At 43.7% G+C, this 24,359-nt stretch overlaps 1 pseudogene; it reads right to left on the reverse strand.

Annotated features, from left to right (window-relative positions):
* Positions 1–5,464: 5,464 nt before the first annotated feature.
* Positions 5,465–24,359, reverse strand: part of LOC123080889 (AFG1-like ATPase) — a 38,389-nt pseudogene continuing 19,494 nt past the window's right edge.

Here is a 24,359-nt window from a genome sequence, read left to right on the forward strand (position 1 = left end):
TTCAGAGAAGAATCAAATATTTTCCATAGATAAGCTGGATCATAAACCCACAATTCATCGGTCTCAACAAACATACCGCAAAAAGAAGATTACATCGAATAGATCTCCACGAGAGAGGGGGAGAACATTGTATTGAGATCCAAAAATAGAGAAGAAGCCATCTAGCTACTAACTATGGACCCGAAGGTCTGAAGTAAACTACTCACACTTCATCGGAGGGGCTATGGTGATGATGTAGAAGCCGTCCATGGTAGATGCCCCCTCCGGCGGAGCTCCGGAACAGGCCCCAAGATGGGATCTCGCGGATACAGAAAGTTGCAGCAGTGGAATTAGGTTTTTGGCTCCGTCCCCAATCTATTGGGGGTACGTAGGTATATATAGGAGGAAGGAGTACGTCGGTGGAGCGTCAGGGGGCCCATGAGGAAGGGGGCGCGCCCAGGGAGGGAGGTCGCTCCCCCCACCCTCGTGACCGCCTCTGACACTTCTTGGAGTAGGGTCCAAGTCTCCTGGATCACGTTCGGTGAGAAGATCACATTTCCGAAGGTTTCATTCCGTTTGGACTCTGTTTGATATTCCGTTTCTTCTAAACACTGAAATAGGCAAAAAAACATCAATTCTGGGCTGGGCCTCCGGTTAATAGGTTAGTCCCAAAAATAATATAAAAGTGGAAAATAAAGCCCATTATAGTCCAAAACAATAGATAAAGTAGCATGGAGCAATCAAAAAGTATAGATACGTTGGAGACGTATCAGCTCCCCTTGTGTCGAATCAATAAATTTGGGTTGTACTTCACCCTTGAAAGCTGTTGCGATCCCCTACACTTCTGGGTTATCAAGACTAATTTCTGGCGCCATTGCCGGGGACGCATAGCTCTATTCTCTGAGTCACTTGGGATTTATATATGTTGATCACTATGAAGAACTTGAAAGATGCTAAGACCAAGATTTTGCCCTCAACTACGAGGGAAGGTAAGGAACTGCCATCTAGCTCTGCACTAGATTCTACTTCTGTTATTAGTAAGCTTGCGACACCTAAACCTGCTACTGCTATAAATTCTGATATGTCGCATGTTATTGATGATGCCACTTCTACTATGCATGATGAAACTATTTCTGTGCGTGATACTACTGTGCCATTAGGTGAATTCCTTGACGAACAACTTGTTAGGGCTACAGAGAATGAAAATATTGAAGATGCTATTATTGATGATAGTGATGATGAAAATTCTCCCAATGATTATGTATTTCCTGTTGTTCCTGAGGGTTATGTTATGAATAAAGAAGCTGCTGAAGCTATCTTTGCTTGCAATGATAGATATGATCTTAAGAAATTATTAGCTAAATGGAAGCAGCAATCTCTTAATGCTAGAATGAAACCTGACCCTGCTTTTGCTACTTCACCTATCTGTGTTACTGATAAGGATTATGAATTCTTGGTTGATCCTAAAATTATTACTTTGGTAGAATCCGATCCTTTTTATGGCCTTGAATCTGAAACTGTTGTGGCACATCTTACCAAGTTGAATGATATAGCTACCCTGTTTACTCATGATGATAGATCTCGCTACTTTTATATCCTTAAGATATTCCCGTTCTCATTAAAGGGTGATGCTAAGACTTGGTATAATTCTCTTGCTCCTGGTTGTGTGCGTAGTCCCTAGGATATGATTTATTACTTCTCTGCTAAATATTTCCCTGCTCATAAGAAACAAGCTGCCTTGCAGGAAATATATAATTTTGTGCAAATCAAAGAAGAGAGTCTCCCACAAGCTTGGGGGAGGCTCTTCAGGTTACGTAATGCTTTGCCTGAACATCCTCTCAAGAAAAATGAAATACTTGATATCTTTTATAATGGACTAACTGATGCTTCCAAGGACTACTTGGATAGTTGTGCTGGTTGTGTTTTCAGGGAAAGAACAGTCAACGAAGCTGAATTACTATTGAATAATATGTTGACTAATGAAAATAATTGGACTCTTCCCGAGACAATTCCTGAGGAAATTCTTGAACCAATTGAGCCAACTCCTGAGCCTATTCCTAAACCCACTCCGAAGAAGAGAGGTGTTCTATTTCTCAGTCCTGAAGATATGCAAGAGGCAATAAAATCAATGAAAGAAAAAGGTATTAAAGCTGAAGACGTTAAGAATTTACCTCCTATTGAAAAAATACATGGTCTTAATATACTGCCTGTTGAAGAAACACATTGTCTTGATAACCCGACACAGGTAGTAAAGGTAAATTCTCTCTATAGATACGATAAAGATGAAATCCCATCTACTAAATTTCATAGACCTTGCTTAGATGAATTTGATGATTTCATGAATAGACAAGCAAATTTCAATGATTATGTTGGTAGACAATTGCAGAATAATGCTTATACAATAGTACGCTTGAATGATTATGTACCTAGAGTTAAAAGTGAACTTAAACTCACTAGTAAACATGCTTCCATGATTGCTACTCAAGCTGAACAAGTACTTAAGGCTCAGAATGAATTGCTTGCTGAATTAAATAATAAAAATGACTTTGCTGTTAGAGTGGCTACTAGAACTGGTAGAATGACTCAGGAACCTTTGTATCCTGAAGGCCAGCCTAAAAGAATTGAACAAGATTCTCAGAATAATAATCTAGATGTTTCTAGTTCTTCCAAAAAGAAGAAAAAGAAGAATGATAGGACTTTGCAAACTTCTAGTGAACATAATGTAGAAACACCTGAGAATCCTAATAATACTTCTATCTCTCATGCTGAAACACAATCAGGTGATGAACATGAACCTAGTGATAATGTTAATGATAATGTTCATGTTGATGCTCAACCTAGCAAAAATAATGATGTAGACATTGAACCTGATGTTGATCTTGATAACCCACAATCAAAGAATCAACGTTACGATAAGAGAGATTTTGTTGCTAGGAAGCACGGTAAAGAAAGAGAACCATGGGTTCAGAAACCCATGCCCTTTCCTCCTAAACCATCCAAGTCAAAGGATGATGAGGATTTTGAGCGCTTTGCTGAAATGATTAGACCTATTTTCTTACGTATGCGCTTAACTGATATGCTAAAAGTAAATCCTTATGCTAAGTATATGAAGGATATCATCACAAACAAAAGAAAGATACCAGAAGCTGAAATTTCCACCATGCTTGCTAATTACACTTTTAAGGATGGAATACCAAAGAAACTTGGAGATCTAGGGGTACCCACTATACCTTGCTCTATTAAAAGAAATTATGTTAAAACTGCTTTATGTGATCTTGGAGCCGGTGTTAGTGTCATGCCTCTTTCCTTGTACCGTAGACTTGAATTAAGTAAGTTGACACCTACGGAAATATCTTTGCAAATGGCTGACAAATCAGCTGCTATACCTGTCGGCATTTGTGAGGACGTGCCTGTTGTTGTTGCGAATGTTACTATCTTAACAGACTTTGTTATCCTTGATATTCCCGAGGACGATAGTATGTCTATTATTCTTGGTAGACCATTTTTAAATACTGCAGGAACTGTTATTGATTGCAACAAAGGCAATGTTACCTTTCATGTTAACGGAAATGAGCATACGATACATTTTCTGAGGAAGCAAATGCAAGTTCATAGCATAAATACTATTGAGAAAATTCCATCAGTTATTATTGGAGGTTTTGAATTTCCTCTCCCTACTGTCAAGAAAAAGTATGATATTCTTATTGTTGCATATTTTCATATCCCCGTTGAGGTAACTTAGTGTTATTTGAAATTTCTCCGGTTCCGTGTTATTCGGAATGACTTTGTTAACAAGACTTGATCAACCTTGTTAGTGGATTCATTTTGACGATCACGAGATGGATGAAACTAGAAGGCACAACCTTCTGTACCCTCTTTTTACTTTCTGTTATTTAGAATAAATAAAGCAAAAATAGTATTATCCGTCTGTTTTCTGAATTATCCGTGCATTAAAAAAATAGTCCGAAAATAAAAGTGCTCCAAATGCCCTGCAAATTTAGTATGATTTTTTTCTGGAATATTTGAGGATTTTAGGCATTGAAATTACTGCAGGAGGGGCAAGCACCAGGCCACGAGAGAGGAGGGGGGCCCACCCCTATAGGGCGCGCCCCCCTGTCTTGTGGGCCCCTGGTGGCTCCCCTCCACTTATGCCAGCACCCGCACACTTCATCTTCTATCCAAAAAAATCCCCATCCAGCTCAAGCACGAGCTCTAACTCGTTTTGCTGCGATTTTCGATCTCTTAGCTCAAAGCTCCATTCACAAAACTGATTTGGGAGATTGTTGCTTGGTATGTAACTCCTCCATTGGTCCAATTAGTTTTTGTTCTAGTGCTTTATTCATTGCAAATTTTTGCTGCATAGGTGACCATGTTCTTGAGTTTGCATGTTAAATTTTTGAGGTCCCAAGCAATTCCAATGCATGATATAGGCTCTAGGCACTTGTAGGAGTAGTTGCTATCAATCTTGTTTAGTTTTATGCACTTTTATTTTGAAGTTACTAAAAATTTCAGAAATTTTCAGAAAAAGAAATATGCTTAGAAGAATGTACCAAGGTGGTTCCTCGGTGAAGAAGGGGCCCAGAATTGCTATACGTGAGCAAGATGTTGCATTGCCGAGGGACGCAAATGTCCGAGCTTGTGAGTGGCCATCTGATGATTTTATGGTCAGAGCAGGCTTTAAGGAGCAATTTGACGCGTATGTGTGTAATGCTGAGCTAGAGGACTTCTTACAAGATAAGTGTCCTCAGTACTATTAATTGACTGATTCCTTTGTGCGGAGGTTCAAATATAACTGTACGCGTAATTCTCCTAGTGTCCTATTTGATATTTATGATACATCTTACACCATGGACTTAGAGGATTTTACAAATGCTTGCAAACTCCCGCAGTGGGGTAATATTAATGATCCTCACAAATCTGAATTTAGAGATTTTCTTGCTAGTATTACTGTGGGAGAATCTAGGGACATAGCACAAGCTACCATAGGGAGCATTCATTTTCCTGCTATACATTATTTTGCTCTCTTTATTGGTAGATGTATTAACGGTAAGGATGAAGCATGTCACATGTGTGTCCCTGATCTGAGTATCCTCAAAAGTGCTGTGTTAGGTTATAAAGGTTATAACTTGGGGGCAATAGTTGCACGAAGGTTGCAGAATAATAGTAGAAAGGGAAATTGCTTTGGAGGAATTTATGCAACCCGTATGGCTAATTATCTTAATATAGCCCCACGAGAGGGGGATATGATTTTACCCCATGTTTATTTGGATAAAGAAGCTATGTTTAATCATCATTTTCTTGCGAGGAATGAACAATTCCTCCATTATGCAACTCGGGGTCAAATTTGTTGGGATCTCTAAATTCTTGGTATCACATCGTTCGTTATCTGAAGATTTCCAGTTTCATATCAAGGACGGGATATAATTCCAACAAGACATGACACATATTCTCTACAAGTGTGCTTACATATCATGGCACACTCTGAAATTACATGCACCACTGACAGGAAAACCAACATTTCTCCCATTCCTCCATATAAGCCAGGCGGGATAATAGATACTTATATAACAAAGCTATAATGCGGTCTTTGCAAATGAAGCCCTGCCACTTATGCTAGTACGACATCGCCGCCATTATCTACAGCGTGCAGGGGATGTTGCCATTTTGCTTCAAAGTCCTCCAAGTATTCTCTGCTGTTGAGCTCTGTCAACCTGTAACAACACAGAGCAAATGAAGGGGGGAAACAGGTTTAAGAGGAAACTGAAGTTCAGAATAAGAGCTGATATTATTAACCTCCTAAAGCACGATCTTCATTACCTGCTAATCGTACGATCTTTTGCGAATCCTAGCTCATTGTCCACACAGAGATCGGGATCGTCACTTTTGCGCGAGCGTGAAGATCTAGGTGCACTCTTTTGTGCTTCGGCGACCGTCACAACTTTCTCAAACAGCTCTATCGGCTCGGCCTCAGCTGTGCATAATAGCCTCGCCTTGTTCTCGTACATTACCTGAAAACCATTAGCTCGTCAGAGACAAGATTCTTTGTGCTGCCAGTATACAGTATTTCAGATCAAGTGCAAACTGATTCTACTGCCTACCATTTTATATAATTAGGTCAATACTAGCTTCACCAGAAGCCTCTTTCAAAATGCTAACATGAGAAAGGGCACTACTACTAAGGAACGTGTATATCTGCCAACGCCTGTATGTTTCAGGTCTTCAAGGTGTCTAGTTCCAAATTAGAACTGAAGGATGTCTAAACACAAGGGGTAAGGCAAGTCCAAAACATAGAAGATGACAGACTAAGGAAAGATGAAACATACATCAACCAATGTGACAAACCGATACGCAGCTGTTCTGTTATGATATCCAAACTTAGGGACACCTTCAACTGCAAGGGTGTGAAACTTCTCTGCACATTAACATTTTGGTGTCAGTTAGATCACATCAAGAGTAGCATTTTGTAATCCCTAGCTATAGAAACTGCACTGAACAACTATACTTACTAAATAGCCCGAAATAGTCTGCTGCGCCTATAGGTCTGTCACAAAGATCTTCAAACTGGAAATACGCACATCCATTTGCTCCCAGTGGGACCTGCATAGCCAAGGTTTAGTAATTACAGAGTGATTACACGAAACAAATTAGCCAACTCTAAATATCTAGCTTCTAAGACCTGCAAATGTCGTCCGATAACGACTTCGACACTTTGAGAAGTAGGTTCCTCATCTCCAATCAAAGATTGGAATTTCTGTTTAAGAACTGTACTGCATTAGTTTCCAATAAAATAGAAACCTTCTCCAGCCTGCTCATAAGATTGAAGATGTAATGCAAGGGAAAACTGGAAAAAAACAAATACATAACTTGCAACAGTAGGCAACATACCGAACCCAGTTGACGGTAGTCTACCGCGGAGCCAATGGGGTGTGCAATGCACCTTTCCTGCAACAATCCACAAAAATTAACATGAGCACACTAGCAGATTGAACTTGAGGCAGCAGAGAAACTGACAAATAAGACAATACGTACTTTCAAGGTGTCGATGGAAGGTAAGAAAAGGTTTTGCTGCAAGACACCTTCGTATAGCTGATCTGGAGCACGATTAGAAGTCGAAACTAGAATCTGAACACAAATAACCATGCAAAAGAATGAGTGCAAAATACTGAGGTATTCTTGTGTGAAGGTTGTTTCAGTGCCATAAGAAAATGGAAATGCAGTGGTCACATACAACGCCTTTGCTGAACAGATGTCTGAACAGACGGTTCAGTATCATAGCATCAGCAACATCAGTTACCTGTAAAGTATGTTTCGGATGTGTTAGCAAACGAGCATTGAAAGCTAATACAACTATCACAGTAAGGATACACATACCATAAACTCATCAAGACATAATATTATGGCTTCATCTGAAATCTCAGCTGCTACCATATCAAGGGGGTCTGAAACACCTTTATGCATCTGCATGTAGATGACTGTTTATGAAGAGATCTAGACTGAAGAAGAAAGATGCATATCTCATAACCACAAAAAAATACCTGCAGACGACTATGAACATTCAACATGAAAGTGCATTCGCTTTTTGCTCCAATTAGCTGGCCTAACAAGAAGTAGTACCGTCAGGATAACAATGGATTATTGAAGAAATGCATAAAAGAGAAAATATGTACAAGTACCAAGTTGTTGTCTAGTTAATACCACATAGCAAAAGAACCAAAGTAAGATAGGCTACAGTTTATTTTCCAGGCATTTTCATCAGAACTTAAGACACCATTGGTTATCTTGATTAATAAAATTACAATGATCACCATTGGTTCCTAACAGTTGGAAGTTTGAACTTTGACAGTAAATGGAGCCAACAGCTTGTCAACTGCTTCTAGGAATGTCTCAAAATTACCATGACTGTTTATGAAGAGATCAAGACTTCAGTATGTATGACTAAAGTCATTTCATGAAAGAAAAGAAAAGAAAATTACTGTTACTACTTCTGTGGATTGGATTCACATGCCTTTTCTCTTAAAATGATGTGAATAACATTGAAAAATGAAGAGAATAACTTTGGCCTGTATAGTTGCATATGAGTGTGAACTGTTATATGAACACATTCAGGTAAATCAATCTAATAGAAGAGCACTAAATGTACTTCTGAACTGATACGCCTCCATGAATATATGTGGTGATATGTTCAGCATTAATGTGCACTTTCAAGTTCGTGATTTGGTTGTCTTAAAGCAGCACAAAATAAGTCCAAAAATGTTATAATTGATTCACTTACAGTTGCTCATAGAACAGGTCCATAAGCATCGTCTTCCCTGTACCGACCCCTCCATAGAGATATAATCCCTTTACTGGTGATTGGGTAGAAGGCTGAGCAATGAGGCGAGACCATAGCCATCTTCTCCTGTTAAACAGAAACCACTAGGGTTAGGATCACTCTGATCAGTCCCTTGCTTACTATATGAATTCACCGCTTTCAAATTGCACTTACCTTCCAGATTTCTCAAATGACTGATATCTATCGAGCTGGCAGGCTTCTTCATTCTCTACAAGATCCTCATAAAGCCTTTGTAATTGTTGAATCGTGCCAACTCGCGTCAATTGGTAAAAGTTCAGAAGAATCGTCAGTAAAACACTCAAGGAAATCATGCAAGAAAAACATTGATCAGGTCCAATTCAATAACCTGAAAGCTATCACCATCTACAAGATCTCCTGATGCAATTCTCTTCCTGAGCAGCAAAAATATAGAGAACGTGCATAGCTCTATCCTCGGCTTGGCTCAATCCCGCAACCCGCGGCGCGGCGTGGCGAGGAGGAGCGCACGTGTAGGTCTCCTCTTCTCATGCTCATACAAGTGGTAGAAGAGCTCACCTTATAAAGAGGTGCAACTCCCTCTCAACTTATAAGGTGGGACTAAACTTTAGCCTCACTCACTCCACTCACATGTGTGCATGAATGGGCCAAGAGAATTTCAGAATTTTAGTTGGGCTTTGGGCCAAAACCCCACTAGCAAATTCCAACAGTTGCTGCCTGCTGCCGGGCTCCTCCAAAATCCCCAATCATGATGAGTCAACCTTCCGTTGCGTTGCAGGTCCGTGGCTGGCTCACAACCACGCGGTCGTCCTTCTTCAGTCGCAGGGTCTTCCCCTTCTCTACAATGCATTTCCTGTCTGTACAGTAGTTTTTTTTTGCAGGGAACCCATCGTCCTTATATCTTCTCGGTTTTGTGTGACACCCCAGAGAAGGCGAGGACCGGGGAGTGATTCTAACAAGATTTTGCTGTGGCTTAAGTGTAATTTTTCTTGAGTTGATTTGTAGTATATAACCTACTTACCTCCACACGGTTTCTACTGGCCAGATCAAATAAGCAACCCAGCCAGTTGGTAGGTTTTACTTTGCCTTCTCCACATACGTACGCGTATGCAGCAAGTTGGAGTATATTTTGTTGGTTCTTGGGGGCACGACAAATAAATCGCATAGAGAAAGGGATAATGTCAGGTCAGAGGATAAGAGCATGGTTAATAATATAGCCAACTGATGGCTATACGGAACCACCATGTCATCTATAGTCATCATCTATATGCACTCATACAATAGTGTGGGCTATAAGGTTAGCTATTACATTATCACTTTTTTCCATCTTCTCTCTATCTCTTTCTTCATATTCATTGCATTTACCTACGAATGCGTATATAGCTAGACTCTTGCATGAGAGCCCACTCTCCTTTTTTTTTAAACGGAGGCGAAAGATTTGCCTCATCGGTTAATTAAGCAAAAGAGCCCACTCCCCTTACTGCCATGTAAGCGGACTATAAGCCCACTATTGTACTTGCTATAAGCACGTACACATGTGGGTGTATTATATGTTGGGAAGGCATGAGATGCCATTGGGTGGAGTGGACACTCGTCAAAATTGACAGCTAGGCCATATGCCATCAGATCACAGCCTGGTCAAATGCATAATTAATTTAGTACAAAATGAACTGGCTACAAAAACACAGGCCGAGGAGAAGTTACGAGTAGTTCTCAGAGAAGAAGAAATGAAATGAACACTAAGAGCGAAAGTGTGATAGGTTATCGAGGGAGATGACAACACACAGTTCTTTCCTATGATTGCAAATGAAAAGCATAGAAAGAAGATCTTTCAGCTTGAACAAGATGAGAGTATAATTGTAGGGCATGAGAACCTAAAGTTAACTATTACAAACAGCTTTTTTGGAGCACCAGAGAACAAGATAAGAGTACAATTGTAGGTGGTGTGCTTCCCAATCAATATACATGGGGCTATGTTTCGTTAGCGAGTCCATACCCAGTATTGCATCATATACTCCTAGAGATATGATGAAAAATATTCTGATACAAAGCTTCATTGATTATCTACATGGAGTGCAATGTCTGATTGGTGGTTCTTTTCGTCATTACATTAATAATTCAAATATTTGTACTAATATTTTTACTTTGTCATAACTCATTTTCATATTGAATATTTATTATTATTTATAAACACATAGTTCACTATGCTATTATTAACACTAATTTGCAGGCATAATTTGCATATGTTGCTCCAAAAACTGTTGGTTGTTTCTTGTTCTAAGTGAATGCAACAAAAGTATCCTTCCTTTCTAAAATTAAAAATTATCATTATAAATGCATTTTCTAGTGTTATAATGAAGCTATATTTCACTGAATAACATTATATGTTTAATTTTGCAATTTTAATAAGAATATTTGATTTTAATGGATTGCATTATAAATATAAGTGAACCAATATTATTGCATTACTCCATGAATTAATGTATGCTCCTTAATGTATAGTTGTTTATACTTGTTTTTTTCATAGTGCCTTCAAATATCTACATTACTTGGTAGAGCATATTAGAGTGCATGTATATAGCATAGCATGAATTAGGTTTCTAGAGTACAAGACTTTAATTTTATGTTTAATTTAATAGCAACTTCTAGATTGTATGAAGAGTCAGCTAGTAGTGTGTCCTCAAATCCCATATTTCGCTCTTGTCCGTTGGTTGCGTTTGATGCCTATTTGAAAGGAAAGCTAAGCTTGTTAGGCCTAGTTTGGTAGCACAATAAATTTAAAACAGTGATAAGGTAAAACTTTGGTATTCTAAAGGATTAGCAACAAATACTCTTTTTTTTTAATCTCAGTTTCATTTACAAAAAAGAAGTCAAAACCTATTTTAAAAGTACTGTGTATCACCATAATTTATGGACCTCATCCATAAACGAGCTCGTAGCCTCATATTTGGAGGTCGTGGACGTCTAGTATGGAGCTTGCTCCAAACCTAGTCGTTGATATGTCTCCAACATATCTATAATTTTTTATTGTTCCATGCTATTATATTATCTGTTTTGGATGTTTTATATTATTTCTATATGCTATTTTATATTATTTTTGGGACTAACCTATAAACCTAGAGCTCAGTACCAGTTTCTATTTTTTCCCGTTTTTGAGTTTTGCAGAAAAGGAATATCAAACGGAGTCCAAACGAGCTGGAAATATACGGTGATTTTTTATGGACCAGAAGAAGCCTGTGAAACACAAGAGTTGGGCCAGAAGAGTCCTGAGTCAACGACAAGGGTGGATGACGCACCCCCCTGCCTTGTCGCTGACTCGTGGACCCCCCATGTGGAACTGACGAAAAAATCCTATAAATCTAGAAACCCCCAGAAAGAAACCTAGATCGGGAGTTCCGCCGCTGCGAGCCTCTGAGTTCACGAAAAACCAATCTAACCCCGTTCCGGCACCCTGCCGGGGGGGTCATCACCGGTGGCCATCTTCATCATCCCGGCGGTCTCCATGACGAGGAGGGAGTAGTTCACCCTCGGGGCTGAGGGTATGTACACGTAGCTATGTGTTTGATCTCTCTCTCTCTCTCTCTCTCTCTCGCTCTCTCTCTCTCTCTCTCTTTCTCTCTCTCTCTCTCATGTTCCTAATTTGGCACGATCTTGATGTACCGTGAACTTTATTACTATAGTTGGATCATATGGCATTTCTCCCCCTCTACCTTCTTGTGATGAGTTGAGTTTTACCTTTGACGTTTCACTATTATCGGATTGAATACTATTATGGATTTGATGCCACTGTTGGGGAACGTAGCATGCAATTTCAAAAAAAAAATCCTACGATCATGCAAGATCTATCTAGAAGATGCATAGCAACGAGATGGGGAGAGTGTATCCACGTACCCTCGTAGAATGAAAGTGGAAGTGTTAGTTAATGCGGTTGATGTAGTCGAACGTCTTCATGATCCAACCGATCCAATTACCGAAAGTACGGCACCTCCGTGTTCAGCACACGTTCAGGTCGATGAGGTCCCTCGTGAAGGAAATATGCCCTGGAGGCAATAATAAATTATTATTTATTTCCTTATATCATGATAAATGTTTATTATCATGCTAGAATTGTATTAACCGGAAACTTAGTACATGTGTGAATATATAGACAAAACATAGTATCCCTAGTGTGCCTCTACTAGACTAGCTCGTTAACCAAAGAAGGTTATGTTTCCTAACCATAGACATGTGTTGTCACTTGATGAACGGGGTTACATCATTAGGATAATGATGTGATGGACATGACCCATCCGTTAGCTTAGCATTATGATCGTTACAGTTCCATTGCTACTACTTTCTTCATGACTTATACATGTTCCTCAGACTATAAGATTATGAAACTCCTGAATACCGGAGGAACACCTTGTGTGCTATCAAATGTCACAACGTAAATGGGTGATTATAAAGATGCTCTACAAGTGTCTCCAAAGGTGTTTGTTGGGTTGGCATACATCGAGATTAGGATTTGTCACTCGGTGTTTCGGAGAGGTATCTTTGGGCCCTCTCAGTAATGATTATCACTATAAGCCTTGCAAGCATTGTAACTAATGAGTTAGTTGCGGGATGAAGTATTACGGAACGAGTAAAGAGACTTGCCGGTAACGAGATTGAACTAGGTATGATGATACCGACGATTGAATCTCGAGCAAGTAACATACTGATGACAAAGGGAACAACGTATGTTGTTATACTATTTGACCAATAAAGATCTTCGAAGTATATATGGGAGCCAATATGAGCATCCAGGTTCTGCCATTGTTTATTGACCGGAGATGTGTCTCTTTCATGTCTACAAAGTTCTCGAACCCATAGGGTCCGCATACTTAATGTTCGATGACGATCTGTATTATGAGTTATGTGATTTCATGAACCGAAGTTTGTTCGGAGTCCCAGATGAGATCACGGACATGAAGAGGAGTCTCTAAATGGTCAAGACATAAAGATTGATATATTGGAAGGCTATATTCGGACATCAGAATGGTTCCGGAGAAGTTCGGGTATTTTTTGGAGTACAGGGAGGTTACCGGAACCCCCGGGAGAAGTTATGGGCCTTATGGGCCATAAGAGGGAAGCACACCAGCCCACAAGGGGCTGGTGCGCCCCCCCCCTTGGGTAGGAGGCCGATTAGGACTAGGAGAAGCCCCCCCCCCCTTGTTGGGGAACATAGCAGAAATTCAAAATTTTCTACGCATCACCAAGATCAATCTATGGAGATTCTAGCAACAAGAGAGAGAGGGAGTGCATCTTCATACCCTTGAAGATCGCTAAGCGGAAGCGTTACAAGAACGCGGTCGGTGGAGTCGTTCACGAAGCGATTCAGATCGTGGCCGAATCCGATCTAAGCACCGAACAACGGTGCGTCCGCGTTCAACACACGTACAGCCCGGGGACGTCTCCTCCTTCTTGATCCAGCAAGGGGAGAGGAGAAGTTGAGGGAGAACTCCGACAGCACGACGGCATGGTGGTGATGGAGCTCGTGGTTCTCCGGCAGGGCTTCGCCAAGCACTACGAAGGAGGAGGAGGTGTTGGAGGAGGGAGAGGGCTACGCCAGGGGAAGGGTGTTGCTACCCTCTCTCTCCCTCAAAATATATAGGGGGAAGGGAGGAGGGGGAGGCGCCCTAGGGTTCCCTAGGGGAGGGACGGCGGCCACAGGGGAAACCCTAGATGGGTTTGGGCGCCCCCACCCCCTAGGAAACTTGCCCCCCAAGCCGGGAGGGGCAGCTGCCCTAGGGGTGGCGCCCCCACCTCTCCTGGTTACGTGAGATGGGGTGGGAAGGGCGCTCAGCCCCTTAGTGGGCTGATGTGCCCTCTCCCCTTGGTCCATAAGGCCCCCCCCCAATGCTTGGCGGGGCCTCCAAAACCCCTTTCGGACACGCTAGTCATCACCTGGTACCCCCGGAATAATTTCGGACTCCAATACCCTTCGTCCAATATACCGGTCTTCACCTCCGGACCATTCCGGAGCTCCTCGTCATGTCCGGGATCTCATCCGGGACTCCGAACAACCTTCGGTAACCACATACTGTTTCCCATAACAACTCTAGCGTCACCGAACCTTAAGTGTGTAGACCCTACGTGTTCGGGAACCATGCAGACATGACCGAGATGTTCTCCAGTCAATAACCAACAACGGGATCTGGATACCCATGTTGGCTCCCACATGTTCCACGATGATCTCATCGGATGAACCACAATGTCAAGGATTCAAGCAATCCTGTATGCAATTCCCTTTGTCAATCAGTATGTTACTTGCCTGAGATTCGATCGTCGGTATCCCAATACCTTGTTCGATCTCGTTACTGGCAAGTCACTTTACTCGTTCCGTAATGCATGATCCTGTGACTAACTACTTAATCACATTGAGCTTATTATGATGATGCATTACCGAGTGGGCCCAGAGATACCTCTCTGTCATACATAGTGACAAATCCCAGTCTCGATTCGTGCTAACCCAATAGACACTTTTGGAGATACCTGTAGTGCACCCTTATAGTCACCCAGTTATGTTGTGACGTTTGGCACACCCAAAGTACTCCTACGGTATCCGGGAGTTACACAATCTCATGGTCTAAGGAAATAATACTTGACATTAGAAAAGCTTTAGCAAATGAACTACACGATCTTGTGCTATGCTTAGGATTGGGTCTTGTCCATCACATCATTCTCCTAATGATGTGATCCCGTTATCAATTGTGACGCCCCCGATTCAATCGTACACTAATCATGCACGCAAATGTGTACGATCAAGATCAGGGACTCACGGGAAGATATCACAACACAACTCTAAAACATAAATAAGTCATACAAGCATCATAATACAAGCCAGGGGCCTCGAGGGCTCGAATACAAGTGCTCGATCATAGACGAGTCAGCGGAAGCAACAATATCTGAGTACAAACATAAGTTAAACAAGTTTGCCTTAAGAAGGCTAGCACAAACTGGGATACAGATCGAAAGAGGCGCAGGCCCCCTGCCTGGGATCCTCCTAACTACTCCTGGTCGTCGTCAGCGGGCTGCACGTAGTAGTAGGCACCTCCGGTGTAGTAGGGGTCGTCATCGACGATGGCATCTGGCTCCTGGACTCCAGCATCTAGTTGCGACAACCAGAAAGAAAGGAAAGGGGGGAAAAGGGGGGAGAAAGCAACCGTGAGTACTCATCCAAAGTACTCGCAAGCAAGGATCTACACTACATATGCATGGGTATATGTGTAAAGGGCCATATCGGTGGACTGAACTGCAGAATGCCAGAATAAGAGGGGGATAGCTAGTCCTATCGAAGACTACGCTTCTGGCAGCCTCCGTCTTGTAGCATGTAGTAGAGAGTAGACTGAAGTCCTCCAAGTAGCACCTCCAAGTAGCATCGCATAGCATAATCCTACCCGGCGATCCTCTCCTCATCGCCCTGTAGAAAAGCGATCACCAGGTTGTATCTGGCACTTGGAAGGGTGTGTTTTATAAGTATCCGGTTCTAGTTGTCATAAGGTCAAGGTACAACTCCAAGTCGTCCTGTTACCGAAGATCACGGCTATTCGAATAGATTAACTTCCCTGCAGGGGTGCACCACATAACCCAACACGCTTGATCCCATTTGGCCGGACACACTTTCCTGGGTCATGCCCAGCCGCGGAAGATCAACACATCGCAGCCCCACCTAGGCACAACAGAGAGGCTAGCACGCCGGTATAAACCTAAGCGCACAGGGGTCTGGGCCCATCGCCCTTAGCACACCTGCACGTTGCGAGGGCGGCCGAAAGCAGAACTAGCCCCCTTAATACAAGAGCAGGCTTACGTACCAATCCGGCGCGCGCCGCTCAGTCGCTGGCGTCATGAAGGCTTTGGCTAATACCACGACGCCGGGATAACCATAACTACTCCCGCGTAGATGGTTAGTGCGTATAGATCAAATGGCCAGACTCAGATCAAATACCAAGATCTCGTAAAGTGTGTTAAGTATCCGCGAACGCTGACCAGGGCCAGGCCCACCTCTCTCCTAGGCGGTCTCAACCTGCCTTGTCGCTCTGCCACAAAGTAACAGTCGGGGGCCGTCGGGAACCCAGGCCCGCCTCTACCGGGATGGAGCCACCTGTCCTTTCAGCCCCCTCATCAGAATCACTTGCGGGTACTCATCGAGCTGACCTGACTTTAGTCACCATCTGTATAGTATATATGTATGTATAGTATAAACCCGTGATCACGTCCCGAGTGATCACGGCCCAATAGTATAGCAAGGCAGACTGACAAGAATGTAGGGCCAATGATGATAAACTAGCATCCTATACTAAGTATTTAGGATTGCAGGTAAGGTATCAACAGATGTAGCAACAATGTCAGGCTATGCATCAGAATAGGATTAACGGAAAGCAGTAACATGCTACACTACTCTAATGCAAGCATCATAGAGGAGAATAGGCGATATCTGGTGATCAAGGGGGGGGGGGCTTGCCTGGTTGCTCAGACAAGAAGGAGGGGTCGTCGGTGACGTAGTCGACCACAGGGGCATCAGCATCGTCACGGGGTCTACCGGAGAGAAGAGGGGAGGAGAAACAGTAAATACATAGCAAGCATGTGCATAACAGGATAACAAGCAGAGCTAGACGTGTTCTAACGCGGTCTGAGGTGATACCGGTGAAGGGGGGAAACATCCGGGAAAGTATCCCCGGTGTTCCGTGTTTTCAGATAGATGAACCGGAGGTGAAATGTTGCAGGTTCACTATGCTAGGGACGCGTGGCGGACGAACGGACTGCGTATCCGGAGTCATCTCGTCGTTCTGATCAACTTTCATGTAGAAAACTTTTTCATCTGAGCTACGGTTTAATTTATATGAATTTTCAAATATTAAAACATTTTCTAGAATTAGTATTATTATAAATTCATTATGACATCAGCATGATGTCAGGGTGAGGTAAGCAGTCAACTGACCCGCTGACTGGTCAAACTGACCAGTTGGTCCCACTTGTCATAGACAAAGGGGCATACAGAGGTTTATTTTAATTAAAGAGAGTTAACTAACAGATGGGCCCCACATGTCAGTGACCCATTAAACTAACTAATTAAGTTCATTTACAAAAATTATTTTAATTAATTTAATTACGCAGTGGGACCCGCATGTCAGTGCCACTGGGCTGCCCAGTCAGCAGTTGACTGAGTCAACCCAGTCAATTGGGGCCCGTGGGGCCCGTTGGCAGTGACCCTGGGGGTGGCCCCAGGTCGGCCACGTCGGATGCCAGTGCCGGAGTTGGCTTCGGCGAGCCAAAACACGGCGAAGGGCGCCGGCGAGCCTCGGGATTTTGCCACGGTGGCCCAAAACGGGTGTGGCTACTCCCGTTCGAAAGCTAACGACGTCGCGCGTCACATGGAGCTACGGGTTGGTCTCGGGGATGACCGGAACCACGCCGGCGAGCAGCGGAGGTGGCGACTCGTATGGGTGGATGTCGGAGACGGCGGAGCAGCGTGCTACGGAGCAAAAGAAGAGGCTAGGCAGGCTCTACGTGCACGGGCGAGCCAAACGGGCACTAGAGCGGGACCATTTGGTCGCCGGAAGCTCATCGGCGATGAGCTCCCGCGGTGATGGGCTCGGGCACGTACGAGGCGGCGACTACGAGCACGTTGGGGCGAGGAGAAGAGAGCGGAGAGGAAGGAGAGCTCACCGTGGAGCACACAAGGAGGCTCGGTGGTGGTTTAGGAGCTGCAGGGGCGGCGCCGGAGACGAAGAAGATCGACGGCAGCCGGAGATGGGGACGAAGGGGATCCGATGCTGCAGCGCCTCCGAGCTCCAGCTGAGGCCACCAGCCGAAGGAGTCGACCCGGGCGGAGCTCACCGACAAGGTCAGCGGGCGCGGGGCCGCCGGTGGCCGCGACAACGACGGAGGACGGCGGTGATGGCGCTCGGGCGTCGATGGGGAACGAGGGGGATAGGAAGAGGCGGAGTGGGCGAGGGAAGTGAGCGGGCGAGTGCGGGAGAAATATCTCGGGGCGGCCTCGGTGGAGGCCTTATCCTCATCGCCCTCGACGGCGAGGTGGTGCGGCGGGGCGCGGCACTGTCGCAGTGCGGTCGGAGGAGCAGTGAAGGGGGAAGGCGACTCGGTGGGTTGGGTGGCCTGGCTGGGCCGGGTGGGTGCATGTGCCGGCCCGTTCGGACGGCTGAGGCCGGCTGGGCCACTTGGCCCAGCAGGGGGGGGGGGGGCTTTCTCTTTGTTTTTTTTTGTTGGTTTAGTTTTTCTCTTTCGTATTTTCTTTTCTTTTATTTACTTACTTTTCTGTTTTAAATCATTTTCAATTATATATGCCTTTTATAAAAATGTGTTTACTACACCATATTTATCTATGTAATGTTTAGTACAACCCGAACATTTTTATTTTAATGTTTGAATATTTTCATTATTTACCAAACTTTGAATTTGAATTTTGGACCGGTTTTGATCTAACAATAGATTAGCAGCAGTAACCGTGGTGACGTGGCACCATTAGCGTGGCATCACTGTAGCTTAATTATCTGGGCGTCACAATTCTCCTCGACTACAAGAAATCTCGTCCCAAGATTTAGGAACGGGAGTAAGGGAGAAGGGAATTGGTTACGAAATTCTAACGGGTCTTCTCGGTGTTGGTTGCTCTTCTCGAAGAAGTTAATCCCTTTCGTTGATGTCTTCATTTCTCTGCTTCGGTCATCATGATGAAGTAGGCATCCTTGCTTCGGGAACTCCATCGTACTTATGAAAGGATAAGGTTGTATTCCGGAAGAACGGGTCGCTACAGTGTTGCTTATCTGGTAGATAAATCAGGGAAGGTGGCGGAAAGTAACTCTCAATTTGAAACTTAAGACATTATCGAGAGCAAAGTAAGAAGGTGCCAATAGGAGTTCCAAGTGCATAGGCAATTGTTCGTCGCCTGAAACGAATTGTGGAAGGGATTCAGAGCAATGGAATAAGTATTGTGTCCGGCAACAGATTTGATGATCCCTCGAAAGATGGCTCGTGAATTACATACGAGGCCACACGCGAGGAGCAACCTTGGGATTAGGGGGTGCAGGAGAGTCGGGTTTCGATCCTGTGGAACTGTGGGTTATGGGCCCACCATATGGTTGAAAGTAGGAAGGGGGCCGACATCTTGCACGGTCACGATATTAAGGCGTGTCAGAGGGTAGCCTATCAGTTATGTCGGCAACAACATCGATACCAAGGGCGAGGGACGAAGAGAACCATTTTCCCACTCGTTGAACGAGGCGGGCCAATAGGCAAGGTTCTCGTCCATCGGTGGCTACCGGAATGTCATCAACAATAGTAACAGGGTCTTACTGCAGAGCGGTACCACGAGGTGTTTACATAAGCAGGAGAATATTACTGCTTAGGTCATATAGATCACAAGAAAGGTTAAATCAAACAATGGAAAGGAAAATATGATTATCAGATTAAACAGAACAAGGGAAAGGAAACTGTGTTAAGACACATATTTCGGGGTATTTCCTTCCCAAGGACAAACAGAGCAAGATATCCATGATAGGATATAAAGTAGAAAACACTTTAGGTAAGGGGAGAGAAATTTCAGGACATTACCCCGGCAATGGTGTTTGGGTAATTGAGCAAGAAACATTTAGCATTGGGCTTCAAATGTTCTTGTTGAAAATCGGAGTACCATAGACATGCTTCGAGATAGCATTGACATGGTCATCAGGTGAAGATCAGACTTTGGAAACACAAAGGATCCATGAGGAACAACTTATAGAATAAGTCTTACAATTTCTCCAGGAAGAATGGTTATCCTTGCAAAAGAAATTATAATGATAAGTCCTCCAGCCAGGGGGGTGCTAGGCATGACGTCATATTACCGGGTCATCAAAGGACCAACATCATAACTCCTGGAAATATGTCCCAGCCATCATATCTTACCGAGATTCAGATCCGATTGATGTCATGATACCTCAGACTCAGGATGTCCGAGAAGAAAAGGTGCAACACCAATCGACGAAATGACATTGCAAGATTCTTGGGAAATGAACTATGGGAGCGAGTTCCTGAAACAGTTGTCCATCAATAAACCAAGGAGGGGATGAGAAGGTGGCTGATGGGCTCAGCGACAATTCATCGAGAATTCCAAACGGATGGATTTCCACAATAATGTGAACAAGAAGATGACACTTGTCAATTCAAATGATATAATGTTGTATGCTCTAGGAAAACATACACCATCAATCATTAGTTGAAAGGTGTGCCTGAAATATGACCTTAGGCAGCAAGATCAATGTTAGAGTGACGATTCAATAATCAACGGTCCAAGAACGAACTGTCGATCGTTAACTTCAAAGCAATAGGGTTGCTAGAAGTATAGAACTCAAACAGCATCTATTGGTATGCTGGTTAAAAACAACACGGGGACCAAGGAAGAATGGTGATGATGAGAAGTATCATCATATCGTGAATTTCTAAGAGGTGGAGCAATCCCCACAACATTCTCGACATAAAAGACAGTAATACTTCAAGGCAGAACACAACACTAGCTGGAGAGCAAGTTGTATTCAGAATGTGGACAAGTTCGCGAGAAAAGGAAGTCAAGGGTGTTGTCGATGATAATAAAAATCATCAAGGGCAAGGAGGGTATTTCTCATCATGAACACAATTGATATCTAATCAAAGGAATGATGAAGTGAAATTTTATTGGAACCAAGGGTACGACGCCAACTCGAAATCAAGCTTGTTGTTCAAGGCAAAATGATATGACAAGGAAAGTTGATGTAAGCTTAGCTCAACGTCGAAAATTGTGCTTCGAGAATAAGGACCAGGTAGCACAGTTAGAATCATCACGACAATGATATAGTCAAACAGGCTAGGAATGGCATGATCGGGTACAAACTCGTACTTATAGAAGCTTACTGAAGAGTTGTTGAACCGTAGTGCGGACTTGGTTCAGTTATTGGTGTCTTTGAGTGTTTAAAAACTCAGAGACCGTGAAAAAAAATGGAATCAGTGGGAATGTAGCACTAGATGAAGAACTCATAAGAAGTTACGCAGTTCCATGATAATCTCGAGATACCAGGGGGTAATACTCGACGACAGATCAAAGTAGAGGTTGGACTGGGGTATTGCTCTGCAGAAGACAAGTGCTTAAACTTGCACGAGAAATGGTATTTAAAGGAGAACATGGTCGGAACCACGATTGAAAAAGGCCAGATCCCAGATATAAGAAGAACTTATACCAAGGGAATAATTAATTTTAAAAGAAGCTTCGATGAAAAGGTCTACATCATGTCTATGGGCATGAACACAAAGTTCAAGGTCGACTCCCACTTCTCCAATGCATAACCTTTCATTTACTTCTCGCGTTCGATGAAGTTGTAGTGTTGAAATTTTATCTTGGTAAAATACCAGAAGAGTATGACTCGTGGAAACTTTCGAGTTCACACATATTAAGGAAGGCATAGGTTCAAGCCATCGGGGCTTCTTAGAACATATACCACGAACTTCAGGAGTAAATAACACCAGCTCAAAAGTAGAGCATCGTTGACAAAGCAAAGGATACAATTTACCAAAGGCATTATATATCCTAGGAAAGGCTCAAGGTTATTGAATATGAAGGACATTGTCGGATAAAATCCAACAAAGGATCTGGGATGAGTATCGGCACACAACCAGAGGAAGAATCAAGGCAAAGAAATTGGATTATAGAAACAACTGAATAACTTAGAGCTCAATTGCTAAGGAATTATGATTTACAAAGCGAAGGATCAGAAGCAGACGCTCTAATCAAGGATGGATAAGTTCAATAGACTTAGGGGCACAATCGACGGTAATTTAATTGGCGAGAACCAGTTCATGACTAAAACGACGTCTGAGCTGGAAGGATGAATTCTAGGATCTGTTTGGGGATTGCGAGCATTCGCAACAAATCGAAACAATGGACTCAAAATGATAATGACAATGGATGTCAACAAGATAACTAGACTTATGGGATTAACCATAATGCAAGCAATCAAGAATTTCAAGAGCAATAGGATGCTCAGGATTTTCGGAAGATCGAATGGTATTTCAAGGATTGGTGACATACATGAATCAACTGGGGATGAGTGGATACTCGGTAAGTGCGAGAAATTATCCGTAGGGGTATTCATGTAACAAAGAACTGCAAGGCAATAGTCACAAAGTATTCTCGGAACACTAGAGAGAATTTCGAGGTATCTTGTAATAACAAGATCGACTGGGTATAAAGTAAGAACGACGGGTGTAAGTATTTATCCATAGGGATATTGCAATGGTAGGGAATTGCAAAAGCAACGGGCACAAGGTCTCGAGAGAATATCGAAAGGTATCTTCGGAATCCTTCGGTGCACAAGGTAATCATCTGGACTAAAGAGGCTCTCCGGGAGAAAGTGTTTTCGAGAAGCTAAAGTTAGATTTTAGTAAAATTCATTTAACCCGAATAGAAGAGAGATCAGAGTCCCAGAGTATAGGTCGGGGAATAAAAGATCCTAATACCACCCAATGGCGACGTGGGCCCATGGGCCGCACAGCCAAGTTAATAAAACATTTTTCATCGACTAGACTCAACTTCGGCCAAGGAGTTGGAAAGGGGGATTCCTACAGGCAGTCGGCTCTGATACCAACTTGTGACGCCCCCGATTCAATCGTACACTAATCATGCACGCAAATGTGTATGATCAAGATCAGGGACTCACGGGAAGATATCACAACACAACTCTAAAACATAAATAAGTCATACAAGCATCATAATACAAGCCAGGGGCCTCGAGGGCTCGAATACAAGTGCTCGATCATAGACGAGTCAGCGGCAGCAACAATATCTGAGTACACACATAAGTTAAACAAGTTTGCCTTAAGAAGGCTAGCACAAACTGGGATACAGATCGAAAGAGGCGCAGGCCCCCTGCCTGGGATCCTCCTAACTACTCCTGGTCGTCGTCAGCGGGCTGCACGTAGTAGTAGGCACCTTCAGTGTAGTAGGGGTCGTCGTCGACGATGGCGTCTGGCTCCTGGACTCCAGCATCTGGTTGCGACAACCAGAAAGAAAGGAAAGGGGGGAAAAGGGGGGAGAAAGCAACCGTGAGTACTCATCCAAAGTACTCGCAAGCAAGGATCTACACTACATATGCATGGGTATATGTGTAAAGGGCCATATCGGTGGACTAAACTGCAGAATGCCAGAATAAGAGGGGGATAGCTAGTCCTATCGAAGACAACGCTTCTGGCAGCCTCCGTCTTGTAGCATGTAGTAGAGAGTAGACTGAAGTCCTCCAAGTAGCACATCCAAGTAGCATCGCATAGCATAATCCTACCCGGCGATCCTCTCATCGTCGCCCTGTAGAAAAGCGATCACCGGGTTGTATCTGGCACTTGGAAGGGTGTGTTTAATTAAGTATCTGGTTCTAGTTGTCATAAGGTCAAGGTACAACTCCAAGTCGTCCTGTTACCGAAGATCACGGCTATTCGAATAGATTACCTTCCCTGCAGGGGTGCACCACATAACCCAACACGCTTGATCCCATTTGGCCGGACACACTTTCCTGGGTCATGCCCGGCCGCGGAAGATCAACACATCGCAGCCCCACCTAGGCACAACAGAGAGGCCAGCACGCCGGTCTAAACCTAAGCACACAGGGGTCTGGGCCCATCGCCCTTAGCACACCTGCACGTTGCGAGGGCGACCGAAAGCAGAACTAGCCCCCTTAATACAAGAGCAGGCTTACGTTCCAATCCGGCGTGCGCCGCTCAGTCGCTGGCGTCACAAAGGCTTCGGCTGATACCACGACGCCGGGATACCCATAACTACTCCCGCGTAGATGGTTAGCGTATAGACCAAAAGGCCAGACTCAGATCAAATACCAAGATCTCGTTAAGCGTGTTAAGTATCCGCGAATGCCGACCAGGGCCAGGCCCACCTCTCTCCTATGCGGTCTCAACCTGCCCTGTCACTCCGCCACAAAGTAACAGTCGGGGGCCGTCGGGAACCCAGGCCCACCTCTACCGGGATGGAGCCACCTGTCCTTTCAGCCCCCTCATCAGAATCACTTGCGAGTACTCATCGAGC

The sequence above is a fragment of the Triticum aestivum genome, chromosome 1B (assembly GCF_018294505.1).
Source record: "Triticum aestivum cultivar Chinese Spring chromosome 1B, IWGSC CS RefSeq v2.1, whole genome shotgun sequence".
NCBI classification, from domain to species: domain Eukaryota; kingdom Viridiplantae; phylum Streptophyta; class Magnoliopsida; order Poales; family Poaceae; genus Triticum; species Triticum aestivum.